The sequence below is a fragment of the Choloepus didactylus genome, chromosome 1 (assembly GCF_015220235.1).
Source record: "Choloepus didactylus isolate mChoDid1 chromosome 1, mChoDid1.pri, whole genome shotgun sequence".
Classification (NCBI taxonomy): domain Eukaryota; kingdom Metazoa; phylum Chordata; class Mammalia; order Pilosa; family Megalonychidae; genus Choloepus; species Choloepus didactylus.
Window position 1 is genome coordinate 79938921 of NC_051307.1, and position 15179 is coordinate 79954099.

The 15179-nt window shown below is 39.8% G+C and overlaps 1 pseudogene; it reads right to left on the minus strand.

Moving 5' to 3' along the window:
- Positions 1 to 8508: 8508 nt before the first annotated feature.
- Positions 8509 to 10296, minus strand: LOC119517047 (annotated as a pseudogene).
- Positions 10297 to 15179: the final 4883 nt, after the last annotated feature.

A 15179-nucleotide genomic window follows, 5' to 3' on the forward strand; every position in this document is an offset into this window, starting at 1 on the left:
CAAACATACAATAAAAGAACATTTCAAAGAGACCATAACAAGGGAGTAAGAAAAAGACAACTAACCTAAGATAACTGCTTAACTTCCAACATGTTCCTACTTTACCCCAAGAAAGTTACCTAATATAGCAACATTTCTGTGAACTTGCTCCTACTATATCCATCAGAAATTAACAGACCATAGTCATTCCTGGGCATCCCCAGAACGTTAAAAAGCTTATCTGTTCTTCTTGGATTATTGTTCCCCCTTCCTTAATTGCTCTCTATTGCTAGTTCCCCTACATTCTACATTATAAGCCATTTGTTTTATATTTTTCAAAGTTCACATTCGTGGTAGCATATAATATTTGTCTTTTTGTGCCTGGCTTATTTTGCTTAGCATTATGTCTTCAAGGTTCATCCATGTTGTCATATGTTTCACAAGATCGTTCCTTCTTACTGCCGCGTAGTATTCCATCGTGTGTATATACCACATTTTATTTATCCACTCATCTGTTGAAGGACATTTGGGTTGTTTCCATCTCTTGGCAATTGTGAATAATGCTGCTATGAACATTGGCGTGCAGATACCTGTTCGTGTCACTGCTTTCTGATCTTCCGGGTATATACCGAGAAGTGCAATCGCTGGATCGAATGGTAACTCTATATCTAGTTTTCTAAGGAACTGCCAGACTGACTTCCAGAGTGGCTGAACCATTATACAGTCCCACCAACAGTGAATAAGAGTTCCAATTTCTCCACATCCCCTCCAGCATTTGTAGTTTCCTGTTTGTTTAATGGCAGCCATTCTAACCGGTGTTAGATGGTATCTCATTGTGGTCTTAATTTGCATCTCTCTAATAGCTAGTGAAGCTGAACATTTTTTCATGTGTTTCTTGGCCATTTGTATTTCCTCTTCAGAGAACTGTCTTTTCATATCTTTTGCCCATTTTATAATTGGGCCGACTGTATTCTTGTCATTGAGTTGTAGGATTTCTTTATATATGCAAGATATCAGTCTTTTGTCAGATACATGGTTTCCAAAAATTTTTTCCCATTGAGTTGGCTGCCTCTTTACCTTTTTGAGAAATTCCTTTGAGGTGCAGAAACTTCTAAGCTTGAGGAGTTCCCATTTATCTATTTTCTCTTTTGTTGCTTGTGCTTTGGGTGTAAAGTCTAGGAAGTGGCCACCTAATACAAGGTCTTGAAGATGTTTTCCTACATTATCTTCTAGGAGTTTTATGGTACTTTCTTTTATGTTGAGATCTTTGGTCCATTTTGAGTTAATTTTTGTGTAGGGGGTGAGGTAGGGGTCCTCTTTCATTCTTTTGGATATGGATATCCAACTCTCCCAGCCCCATTTGTTGAAAAGACCATTATGGCTCAGTTCAGTGACTTTGGGGGCCTTATCAAAGATCAGTCGGCCATAGATCTGAGGGTCTGTCTCCAAATTCTCAATTTGATTCCATTGATCTATATGTCTATCTTTGTGCCAGTACCATGCTGTCTTGGCAACTGTGGCTTTGTAATAAGCTTCAAAGTCAGGGAGTGTAAGTCCTCCCACTTCGTTTTTCTTTTTTAGAGTGTCTTTAGCAATTCGAGGCATCTTCCCTTTCCAAATAAATTTGATAACTAGCTTTTCCAAGTCTGCAAAGTAGGTTGTTGGAATTTTGATTGGAATTGCATTGAATCTGTAGATGAGTTTGGGTAGAATTGACATCTTAATGACATTTAGTCTTCCTATCCATGAACATGGAATATTTTTCCATCTTTTAAGGTCCCCTTCTATTTCGTTTAGTAGAGTTATGTAGTTTTCTTTGTATAGGTCTTTTACATCTTTGGTTAAGTTTATTCTTAGGTACTTGATTTTTTTAGTTGCTATTGAAAATGGTATCTTTTTCTTGAGTGTCTCTTCAGTTTGTTCATTTCTAGCATATAGAAACATTACTGACTTATGTGCATTAACCTTGTATCCCGCTACTTTGCTAAATTTGTTTATTAGCTCTAGTAGCTGTATCGTCGATTTCTCAGGGTTTTCCAGATATAAGATCATATCATCTGCAAACAATGACAGTTTTACTTCTTCTTTTCCAATTTGGATGCCTTTTATTTCTTTGTCTTGCCGGATTGCCCTGGCTAGCACTTCCAGCACAATGTTGAATAACAGTGGTGATAGCGAGCATCCTTGTCTTGTTCCTGATCTTAGAGGGAAGGCTTTCAGTCTCTCACCATTGAGTACTCTGCTGGCTGTGGGTTTTTCATATATGCTCTTTATCATGTTGAGGAAGTTTCCTTCAATTCCTACCTTTTGAAGTGTTTTTATCAAAAAGGGATGTTGGATTTTGTCAAATACTTTTTCAGCATCTATTGAGATGATCAATTGATTTTTCCCTTTTGACTTGTTAATGTGTTGTAATACATTGATTGATTTTCTTATGTTGAACCATCCTTGCATGCCTGGAATGAACCCCACTTGGTCATGGTGTATGATTTTTTTAATGTGTCTTTGGATTCGATTTGCAAGTATTTTGTTGAGGATTTTTGCATCTATATTCATTAGGGAGATTGGCCGGTAGTTTTCCTTTTTCGTAGCATCTTTGCCTGGTTGTGGTATTAGATTGATTTTAGCTTCATAAAATGAGTTAGGTAGTGTTCCATTTTCTTCAATGTTTTGAAAGAGTTTGAGTAAGATTGGTGTCAGTTCTTTCTGGAAAGTTTGGTAGAATTCCCCTGTGAAGCCATCTGGCCCTGGGCATTTATTTGTGGGAAGATTTTTGATGACTGATTGGATCTCTTTGCTTGTGATGGGTTGGTTGAGGTTTTCTATTTCTTCTCTGGTCAGTCTAGGTTGTTCATATGTTTCCAGGAAATTGTCCATTTCCTCTACATTATCCAGTTTGTTGCCATACAGTTGTTCAGAGTATCCTCTTATAATTTTTTTAATTTCTTCAGGATCTGCAGTTATGTCACCTTTTTCATTCATTATTTTGTTTATATGGGTCTTCTCTCTTTTTGATTTTGTCAGTCTAGCTAGGGGCTTGTCAATCTTGTTGATCTTCTCAAAGAACCAACTTTTGGTGATATTTATCCTCTCTATTGTTTTTTTTTTTTTCTCTATGTCATCTATTTCTGCTTTAATCCTTGTTATTTCTTTTCTTGTACTTGGTTTAGGATTGGTTTGCTGTTCATTTTCTAGCTTCTTCAGTTGATCCATTAGTTCTTTGATTTTGGCTCTTTCTTCCTTTTTAATATATGTGTTTAGTGCTATAAATTTCCCCCTTAGCACTGCTTTTGCTGCATCCCATAGGTTTTGGTATGTTGTGTTCTCATTTTCATTCGTCTCTATATATTTAGCAATTTCTCTTGCTATTTCTTCTTTAACCCACTGATTGTTTAGGAGTGTGTTGTTTAACCTCCAGGTATTTGTGAATTTTCTAAGTCTCTGATGGTTATTGACTTCTAATTGTATTCCATTGTGGTCAGAGAATGTGCTTTGAATAATTTCAATCTTTTTAAATTTATTGAGGCTTGTTTTATGTCCCAGCATATGATCTATTGTGGAGAAAGTTTCATGAGCACTAGAAAAGTATGTGTATCCTGGTGATTTGGGATGTAATGTCCTGTATATGTCTGTTAAATCTAATTCATTTATCAGATTGTTTAGGTTTTCAATTTCCTTATTGGTCTTCTGTCTGGTTGATCTATCTATAGGAGAGAGTGATGTGTTGAAGTCTCCCACAATTATTGTGGAAACATCAATTGCTTCCTTTAGTTTTGCCAGTGTTTCTCTTATGTATTTTGTGGCACCTTGGTTGGGTGCATAGACATTTACGATTGTTATTTCTTCTTGCTGAATTGCCCCTTTTATTAGTACGTAGTGGCCTTCTTTGTCTCTCAAAACATCCCTGCATTTGAAGTCTATTTTATCTGAGATTAATATTGCTACACCTGCTTTCTTTTGGCTGTAGCTTGCATGAAATATTTTTTTCCATCCTTTCACTTTCAGTTTCTTTGTGTCCCTGTGTCTAAGATGAGTCTCTTGTATGCAACATATTGATGGTTCATTTTTTTTGATCCATTCTGCGAATCTATATCTTTTAATTGGGGAGTTTAATCCATTTACATTCAACGTTACAACCGTGAAGGCATTTCTTGAATCAGCCATCTTATCCTTTGGTTTATGTTTGTCATATTTTTCCCCTCTGTCTATTAATATCCTTTATTGTACCCATACCGAATCTCTTTAGTACTGAACCTTTCTCCAAGTCTCTCTGTCCTTTCTTTGTTTCTCTGTCTGTAGGGCTCCCTTGAGTATCTCCAGGAGGGCAGGTCTCTTGTTAGCAAATTCTCTTAGCATTTGTTTGTCTGTGAAAAATTTAAGCTCTCCCTCAAATTTGAAGGAGAGCTTTGCTGGATAAAGTATTCTTGGATGGAAATTTTTCTCACTCAGAATTTTAAATATATCGTGCCACTGCCTTCTTGCCTCCATGGTGGCTGCTGAGTAGGCACTACTTAGTCTTATGCTGTTTCCTTTGTATGTGGTGAATTGCTTTTCTCTTGCTGCTTTCAGAACTTGCTCCTTCTCTTCTGTGTTTGATAGTGTGATCAGTATATGTCTCAGAGTGGGTTTATTTGGATTTATTCTATTTGGAGTTCGCTGAGCATTTATGATTTGTGTATTTATGTTGTTTAGAAGATTTGGGAAGTGTTCCCCAACAATTTCTTTGAATACTCTTCCTAGACCTTTACCCTTTTCTTCCCCTTCTGGGACACCAATGAGTCTTATATTTGGATGTTTCATATTATCTATCATATCCCTGAGGTCCATTTCAATTTTTTCAATTTTTTTCCCCATTCTTTCTTTTATGCTTTCATTTTCCATTCTGTCATCTTCGAGGTCACTGATTCGTTGTTCAACTTCCTCTAGTCTTGCACTATGAGTGTCCAGAATCTTTTTAATTTGGTCAACAGTTTCTTTAATTTCCATAAGATCATCCATTTTTTTTATTTAGTCTTGCAATGTCTTCTTTATGCTCTTCTAGGGTCTTCTTGATTTCCTTTGTCTCCCGTACTATGGTCTCATTGTTCATCTTTAGTTCTTTGAGTAGCTGCTCTAGGTGCTGTGTCTCTTCTGGTCTTTTGATTTGGGTGCTTGGGCTTGGGTTATCCATATCGTCTGGTTTTTTCATATGCTTTATAATTTTCTGTTGTTTTTGGCCTCGTGGCATTTGCTGAACTTGATAGGGTTCTTTTAGGATTTGTAGACCAATTGAAGTCCTTATCTCTAATTTATCAGATCTACAGCTTCGTGGAGCACACTTTCTCTAACTAACCAGCAGGTGGCGTCCACGAGCCACCTGTTCTCCACAAGCCAGTTCTCCCCTGCTTAGCCTTTTTGGTGAGTGGGGAAGTGAGTCTTGTGGGGTCCAATTGGTGTACAAAGCTTGCGTGTGTAGTTGGTGTTGCCTGCCCTGTATATGGGGCGTGTTTCTGGGCAGTCAGGGAGGGGGGGGGTGGCTCTAACAATCAAATCTCCCTGGTGATCCTAGAGTTTTAAAGCTGCTGCAATAGTCTAATCCTTCAGTTCAGTCCTGCCACAGTTTGTCTCTGCCACTGACCCACAAGTCCTTGGTATTGGCGTATGGCTCCTGAGACTTGCAAGTGGGCCCCTCTTCCAGGCCGTACACCCCGGGTCCTCTGTTGAGGGATGACTGTGCTATGTCACAGGTGAGTGCCATCCCCCCAGGGCAGTTCTGGGCTGCTGGGCTGTGTAGGGAGGCTCCCAGTCTGCTGAAATGATGGCTGAATGGGGCTTTGTTAATTCACACTGCTCTATCTTCCCAACTCTGGGACAATCAGCTGAGGTTGCAGGGAAGGCTAATGTCCACGCCCAGTTTTGTGGTGTGTGCCTGTTATTTGAAGCACTTCCGTCACACTGGGTTGTCTGGGGCAGTTCTGGGCTATGGGGCTGGCGATGGACAGGAGTGTTTCCTGTCCACCAGGATGATGGCTGTGAGTGGACACCCCCCTTTTCTTGGGAAGTTGTGGTGTTTAGTGAATTTTCTCAGCCACTGGATTATTGCGTTTTGTCTCAGAGCTCTCCTAGTTCTGCTCTTGACTTGATCTGCCCAAACTGCAAGTCTTTGAAGCTTTCTGTATTGGGCTTCTTAGAGTAATTGTTTTAGAAAAAGAAAAAAGGATTAAAAAAAAAAAACAAAAAAAACGGGCCCTCCTCAGAGATCTAATGGGTTATTGAAATGCTAAGAGACAAAGCAACCAGGGCCATTAAGGAAAGGTCCACAGCGCAGAGAGATCAGCTTTTCTTCGGGATTTGCATATGCGCCTCAGGGCCTGAGCTCGGGCCTGAGCTCTGCCCTTCCCCTTTCTAAGTTCACCAGAACTCCAAAAATCCTGCTTTTATTTTGGAGTTTTTCGTGTTGTTTTGTTTTTATGCCTGTCTTCTCCCTGCTGGGCTGGCTGCTCTCAGATTCTCTGGTGTCTGGTCTCAGTCTATCTATGGTTGGAGTTTGGATCAGCAGAATGAGTTTCCGATAAGGGCTGCCACTGCAGTTCTTCCTTCTCCTTCCCGGAGCTGACAGCCCCTCCTCCCACGGGACTGAGCCTGGCAGGGAGGGGCGCGGGTCCCCTGGCTGCAAAAACTTACAGATTTCGCTGATCTCAGCAGTTCCACGTTTTCATGAGTGTTGTATGAAGTATGCCCAAAGTCAGATTGCTCTGTGGTGTCCAGTCCACGCAGTTCCTGGCTTTCTACCTACTTTCCTGGAGGAGTAACTAAAACATATAGCTCACCAGTCTGCCATCTTGCCTCTAATATTTTCCTTTGCTTTTAATGGGATAATTTAACCTGTTTATCTATCTCCTGTATAGGTTTCCTATAAACTGGAAGTTAGGGGTCAAGACCTGATTAGATTCAGGTTAAACATTTTGGGGCAAGAACATTTCATAGATGATATTAAATGCTTCATATTATTGTGCCATCAAATAGCATAGAATGTCTGGTTGTTCAAGTTTTTGTGATGTTATATTAGTCACAGTGATAAAGTGGTGATATCAGCCTGATTTGTCTCATGTACAATTACCACCAAATAATCTGTAGGGGGCTATTTCAGCACCTTGGATCATATTTCATCTAATGGTCTTAGTATCCACTGATAATCCTTAACTAAATCAATTATTTTATTAGGACTTGCAAGATCATAATTTTAAATTCTATAATTTATTCTACATTTCTTAGCTGGAAAGATTCTGTGAAGAGCTTTCCCTCATCAACTGGGGCTATTTAGTTATCTTTAAATACACTTATAGCTGGAAAGGCAGAATAAATGTTCTTTACCTTTACCTATTTTCAGAACAAGGGGTTGGAATTATAACTGCCTCCAATAGTGACAGATGATGTTAGTTTTGTTTGGGGATGTTATTATTTGAGTGTCATTACTCTTACAGCCTCTTTTTTTAATGTTCTAATTGGCCCAACTTCGTCCAATTGGGACTCCTTCAAACTGATCTGTGTTTTACTGACATGACCCTATTAATTTCTGAAAGCTTCCTTGTTTCCTTGGACAATTAGATGTCCCAGGTTTGCCATGCGTATTCCTTGCTGCAGACCTGGAGACAGCCATTTATCTTAGAAGCCCTGGTTCCTTAAATGTAGAATGTATTTAGAAACAATAATTTGGCTCCATAGATACTCGTTGCTACTGGAATATCATTGTTTTTTTTTTTTTTTTGGCTCTTTCAATAGACAGAGTTAGGCAGTGTGTGTGCATGTGTGTGTGTGTATGTATAAATATTTTTATATACTTAAAAATCATGCCTTCGTATTGATAGTTCAAATCCAAATTTAACTTTATTGTATTTATATTTGTTGTTTTTGTTACATCACAGTACTATAACTACTTCTTTAATTCCTCGTATGTTCACACATATACAAGAATAGCTCATCAAACATAAATCTTGCCTTGCAAATAAACAGAGATTAAGATTAAATATGATATATGATACTGTCTTGTTTTTGGAAACAAGATTACTGGTACCAAAGCAGAGTAGAATACAAATGTTACTAATTAAAGAACCAATAATTCCTTCTGTACCTCAGATGGCTCCAAATGTTTAGTTTAAGGACTTTTCTACATAGGCTAATACAGAACCTATTTTTAAATGCTAGTAAACCAAAAAATAATTTAAGTCTTCATATGGTCACATTACCTAAAGTCTAATTTCACAAAACTTATCGCCATAGTAATTGCTTAAGTGGATTATGTTAGCTTCAGTTAGCAACTTTGGGGAAGCCAACACTGACAAGCTTTATTGAACCTAAGCTTGCTAAGGTGTTACATTATGTCAAATGAAATTAATTTTGCTTATAGCTCACAAATTATTAACTCATCCATCTTTGTTAAATATTTTCTATACTTGATTCCTCTTCCTATAGCATCATTATTGTAATTTCTTACTAACTTTGCATACCACTTTATTATACTTGATAATTTGAAGGTATCTGAAGTTTTATTTAACCATAAAATTTCCAGCATTTTCTTAGAGAAGCGGCACATTCCTGCATACTACTTGGAGATGACTCCAAAGAATGAATTCAACGCAAACTTCTTTGTCCATACACGCGTCACAGTTTTTTTCTTCTTGCACCCTTCTCAATTGTTCTTCTAGTGACAGACCTGAAACATATATTGGAATATACTTCATTTTTTTTTCCCACAGATAAGTTCTTATGTAATGTAAGGTCAATTTCTCTCAGACAGTTTTGAAGGTGTTGGCTGCAGCTTTTCCTTTAACTAAAACAGTATCAATCAGTTCTCTTGCTTGTAAAGGTATCTGTGTTTTTTAATAATATCATGTCCCTGTTCATTAATTATATTGGCTGTTAAAAGATTATCTAGGATAGGAAGCACACATGTCAGCTGTTGAGAGAGAGCCATTCTATTCTTCCAAATTAATGGCAAGTCATCTGATGCTGTTTCTTCAGTTTGTCTTTCCTTTTCCTCTTCTCTTTTTCATCCTTGACATCAAGAAGTGCGGACACCATATTATTAGCTGTTTTATAATTCTCTCCAGTTGTTAGGATTTTACTCTGAACTGTCTGTTTTACCAGGCTTCTACCAAAGCCCATTTCCAGAGCAGCTTTAACGTACAGGTGTATTCATCATGAATGCATCTTCTGAAGAACTTTTTATAGGTCCAAAATGCACAATTGGTAGATCAGCATTTTCTTCTCCAAGAGGGTCTGAAGTTGACGACAGCTGTTCAAGAAGACGGGATATATCTAGTGTGAGTCCTATCAACAAACTCCTGCCCTATCATGTGTGTCAAGAGCTCACTTTGGAAACCAGTTGACATGTGGATCATCTCTAGATTCCCAACACCTCAAGCCACCATCAAAACAAAAGCATTTGACATTGTCATTGTGACCTCCATAATAAAAACCAGCACTTGCAAGCTGCTCAGGCGACCTGGAACATTAGCTGGCCAGTACAAAAATGGTTTCCATCTTGCTGCATGTCTGCATGCTCAAATTTGAAATGCTAAACCTCAGTCTTTCTAGAGAATTTTCGAAAAATGGACTGTTGGAAAAATGTCTCTGGTGTTCTGACACAGCATCATCCTGTGGTTCTCAGTTACTCAGTTTTCCATCAAAGACAAAGCAGGCTACTCTATCTCTGGGTCTGAAAAAAGTTCTGCTGATTGTGATGGTGACAAAAAGGTTAATGACCACATTTGATTAGTAAGAAATCTAGCTTCTCCAGTACTTATTGCATAACTATAGGAGTTGTTCCTCAAGGGAGAGAAGTCTTCAACTGCTCTGGAATTAATAGGGTTTGATGAAAGGTTGGAATAAGAACCACTGAATGAGCCACCATGTTCCAAAGTAGGTGATAATGAATGTGAAAAATTGTTTCTCTTTGGAGAAGTCTTCTTAAAGGTGGATCCCAGCCTTGCAACTGAAACCAGGTTCCGATTAAAGCTACAGTCAGGATACAGCTTTTTAGGCATTTCATAGCATTATCTCCTTGTTCCCAGTTACCCAGAATCAGGCCACAACAGAAGCATTTGACCTTGTCATTCACACCAGTGCAGTAAAACCCAGAGTGAACGAGATTCATTTCTGAAATGGGAACAATGGTGAGGAAGTTGAATATGTAGACATTCTGTAGAGTTCATATGAAAAATCATATTTCATTTTTTGTTTGTTGCCATTTGTTCAATTTGACAAGACTGTGCTATATTCCATTTTACCCACAAATTTTTGATGATAAGGACTTGGGACAAGTCTTTGAGAGGTAGTTCTGTGCCTGAGTAGGTGATTTTACTTTTTCACGGCTAAAAGCCTTCATGTGAAATTTGTCTCTTCACACTAAATTAGATTTTTTACCACAAAAAGGAATCAAATGATAGCCTCCTACTTATCTAGAATTCACTAGACCTTCTTTACTGGATTTATACCTGATTTCACACTGAGGTAGGATGACTTGCTCTCCTAGGTTGTACCAAGTTGCCACTTAATACTCTTGGGATTATATTAACTCTTTTAGGTTACTCAAGAGCTATTTACTTATAATTTAGTGCCATACTAACTTAATGAGGAAAATATATTAAAACCTCCCTGATTTTTAAAGGAAGCTTACATTCCCCAAATTCTAAGCAGCTATTGAAGTTTTCAATTGTGGCTTTAATTTGCTTTTGGTTACAATCTACAAAGCCTGGGTATCAGGCCAATTACTGATTATGCTACAAGAGGAGAAAAATGATACGCATCAGACTCTTTTTCCTACAAGCACTTTACTAAAAAAAGAAAAGTAAAACTCTTGTTTCATTCTAGTAAACAAAAAATAATGAAAGTCTTCATATGATCACATTGTCTAAAGGCTAATTTCAATTTTATAAAGCTTACCACCATAGTAATTACTTAAGTGAATTATGTTAGCTTCAGTCAACAACTTTTGGGGAAGCCAACACTCACAAGCTTGTTATGGTGTATATGATGTCAAACGAAATGAATTTTGCTTAAAGCTCAAAAATTGTTAACTCTTCCTAACAAAAATATTTTATTACTAAGCAAATGACTGCTTATGCATAACATGCCAGTTATTAGCCCTACTAGCCTTTCTGAACTATTCTAAAAACATGCACAGAATTACACTTCACAGAATTCAAACTGTATCTCCTTATAAAGTTTCTGGGCTTCCATAATGGGACTTATTAATGCTACTGGAAAAAAAGTAGATTCTTCAGGGTTGTAAAATCTCAGTGCTGATGTAGCAAAGATGGAAGCAGTAGGCTTAGCAGAGTTCTCCTTGGGTTCCAGCAGCCACAGTGCAAACCTGTACATATCTATTTTCTCTTACGCTGAAGAGCTTGGTTTTTAACAACTTAATGCATTGGTTATTTGCTTATAATAAACATAAAGCAGTTTCAAAATAACAATACAATTGAATGGAATATGAAGTTCAAGATTTCTTTGGAGTTCCTTGTATCCTAGACTATAGCCTATCAAGGAAATACAAGGTAGTACATTTTAAATTCACATAAAATAATTATTTTCTCTGTGCGATTGTGTTATTAATTTGATATGCGATGCTATTAAATTCATTTCTTTCTGTTTTTTTCCCTTTGATTTTAGGGATGAATTTTTCTTTTTTATATAATGTACCTTTTTGAATGTGTAAAATGGTGACATGTTTTAGAAGTTAAAAGGTATATCCAAAGAAGTTTCCCCTCCATCCCAATCCTCTCTGTCTCTACCCCCTTTCCTGCCACCAAAATTTTTGCAATTAATTTTTGGTTAATCTTGCAATGTTCCTTATTACAAATATAAGCAAATTTCTATTCATATTCTCCCTGTGCCAGTTTGATGTATTATGTCCCCCAAAACACCGTTGTCCTTGATGCAATCTTGTGTGGGCAGACACATTAGTGTTGATTAGATTTTGGAATCCATTGGGTGTTTCCATGGAGATGTGATTCAATCAACTGTGGACAAGACTTTTGGTTGGATAATTTCCATGGAGGTGTTGCCGCACCCATTCAGAGTGGGTCTGAATTAGTTCACTGGAGCACTATGTAAGCTCAGACAGAAGGAGCAAGCTTGCTACAGCCAAGAGGGACACTTTGAAGAATGCACAGAAGCTGAGAGAGTAACTGCAGATGAGAGACAGTTTGAAGGCAGCTGTTGAAAGCAGACTCTTGCTCCAGAGAAGCTAAGAGAAGACAAACACACCAAGAGCAACTGAGAATGACATTTTGGAGAGAAGCTGAAGCCTAGAGAGGAATGTCCTGGGAAAAAGCCATTTTGAAAACCAGAACTTGGAGCAGATGCCAGCCACATGCCTTCCCAGCTAACAGAGGTTTTTCGGACACCATTGGCCATCCTCCAGTGAAGGTACCTGATTGTTGATGTGTTACCATGGACACTTTCTGGCCTTAAGATTGTAACTGTGTAACCAAATAAACCCCCTTTATAAAAGCCAATCCATTTCTGGTGTTTTGTTTTCTGGCAGCATTAGCAAACTAGAACACTCCCCTCTACCCCCTTCCACAAAGGTAGCATGCTATACACTTTTTTTTGGCATTATGTATTATTGCTTAATATGCCACTGGAGTCTGCATCAAAATATTTTATTTCAAATTTTTCCTCAATATTTGCAGGTAAGATTAGGATATGACATTCTTGTATTATGGAAACATTTAGGATTAGCACCCTTTTTGCTGAGGGAAGGGAGAACTCTTGATGTTTGAGAGGTTCTCTGAATGAAACCTTCACTTGTACTTCTATTCTCATCCTACCTGGCTGACCAAGGGCTCCAAGTAGCAGGAAGTAGGGCTCTAGGGGTGGACGATACCTTTCCCAAAGCAGATGAAGCTAGGGGTGGACTGATGGTATAATCACATCTGGGGCAGAGGAGGACAAATTGCACAGCAATGTTGGTGGGTGAGAAGGCTGGTAAGAGAGGCTGAGCTGAGCAAGGAGGATCAGCTCCTTGTTCCCAAAGACTTCTCTCCTGACTCTGAATTCCAATCTCTCCTGGGGATCTCTGGCCTATTTTCACTTTGGGAAGGAAAAGACAATCTCCCATGTTCCACTGAACCTCTTGGCAGCCGTTGGGGGGGATCCTCAGAAATACCTCATCCGAGGGAACATGGACAAAAAGAGTCAACAATCCCAGTCTCAAATTCTCCTGATTTAAATCCCCTGTGAGGCAGTTCCAGCCCACATGCCCTATGGCTCACAGACTTGTTAATAAGCCTCGGATCATAGACGCTCCTTTCATGTTGAGTCTTCGATTTTCTGACGCCGATCTCTCCATAAGGGGTTTTGGAAAGACCACTCCATTGTTCCGACGGCTGTGCTGGGGGTGAGGGGGCACAGAGCAGGCTCTTCTAGGTACCCCGCCCTGAGCTACCCAGCTCGCCCACCTCCTGCTCTCCATATACCCTCAGTCCTCTGCAGACAGAGCCGTTGTCCACTAAGTTACGGGAGGCAGGGGCGTAACCTCTGCCATGATACAGCCTGCCACCAGGAGGCGCTGACAGGGCAGAAAGTGGAAACATTTGCCTGAGGGAGTCCTCACCCCTCTGCAGCTGCAGGAGGGAGAAGACAGTTGTGATATCCGTGAAGCTTCCCCACCACTTCTGAGGAAAGACCTCAGCCTGAAGTTCAAAGACACTGTTGAGAGAGAGAGCCCCAGGCTGTGTTCCCTGCAGGAGTCAAACGCCTCGTGGAAAGGGAGACCAATCACAGCCCTCCTTTACCCGGGGTTTGTGAGTCCTGCCAGAGTTTCAAGCCTGTGGCAATCGAGCCAACCCTGGCTCCTTTGGGGTTGGTGGTGGGTGCAGAGTGAAGGGATAGCTGGGCTGGGGAAGAATGGGCGGGTCGGCCAGCACTTCTTCCGCTTCGCATTCAAATGAAGTCGCTCTTCTACCACCTTCCCCCAGCCTCAAGACTAACCAGAGCCTTCCCACTCACATCCCCTAGAGTCCTCAGGTGTCAAAAAAGATATGATGGTGCATTTTAGAGCCTTCACTCAGTACCTGACTGACTGCAGAGGTTCCTGTTGTGTGGCAGGGGTTGCTGATTGGCCCCAAATGCTCAGGGTGGCCCGGGAGCTCCTGGTCCAAACCCGCACCTCACAGCCCTGTGGCTCAGCTCTGCCTGCAGCGGTTGCTGAGTGGGTGGCAGTTACCAGCTAGGTTTCAAAATGCAGTGTCTGCAAGGAGGCTCGCAGAGGGCCTTACAGAAGGTTCCCTGGGGAGATTCTAAATGACAGAATGTTGCAGCAGACACTTTTCTGCAGGAACATTATATCCTTCTATTCTTATGTCAGAAACATAGGACAAAATGAAGGGGTCTGGTAGAACCCCGCTTTGAAGTTGGGAGACCAGTGTTTCAGTCCTGGCAAGATGTGCTGCATAGATGAAGAGGGATATTCTCCTCTGATTTTCTTCTCATTTTCTTAAACCAATATTATTGTCAATACTATTATTGACTTATAGACCCCTTCCCATGTGCCAGGCACTGTATTCACAGTAGCTCATTGAATCCTCACAATAACCTTATAAGGGAGATCCCATTTTTCCTATTTGCAGTTGAGGAAACTGAGGCTTAAGGGTAAGTAATTTTCCCTAGCTCAGAAGAGCAGAAGGGATTTGGACCCAAGTATTTCTTACTGCCCAGTTTGTTAACCATCACCCTTAAATGTCTCTTAAGAGCTCCTTTGATCAAAATGGACTTTATAATGTTCCTCTTTGGAATGATTGCTTAGAAACAAACAGAAAAACTCTTTAACCATTTTTTTTTTTTAAATCCATCCTGTTTCTTTGAAATTTTCATTGTGTAAGACAAGTCCCACCTCTATAGCTTCCACCCATCCCTGCTGTAGAAACACAGACTGCAAACTCCTAGCCTGAACCCCAGCATCCACGTCTCCCTGTGCCATGCTGCGCTTGCTGCCCTTGGCCTGTCATCTCCATTCCTTGACAGCCTGTTTTGGAAGCTTGATCTCAGCGCCCTCCCTTGGGCATACATAAGGTATTACTGCTCCTTCAGCTAAAGGGATTGTGACTTGAAAGGTGAAGGAGAAGTATCCTGCTGTAAGCCTTGAAGGACAGGTTTAACTGGAATAGGCAGAGAGAAGTTGGTGCAGCATATACAGTCTAAGGGGCTGGAGGTAG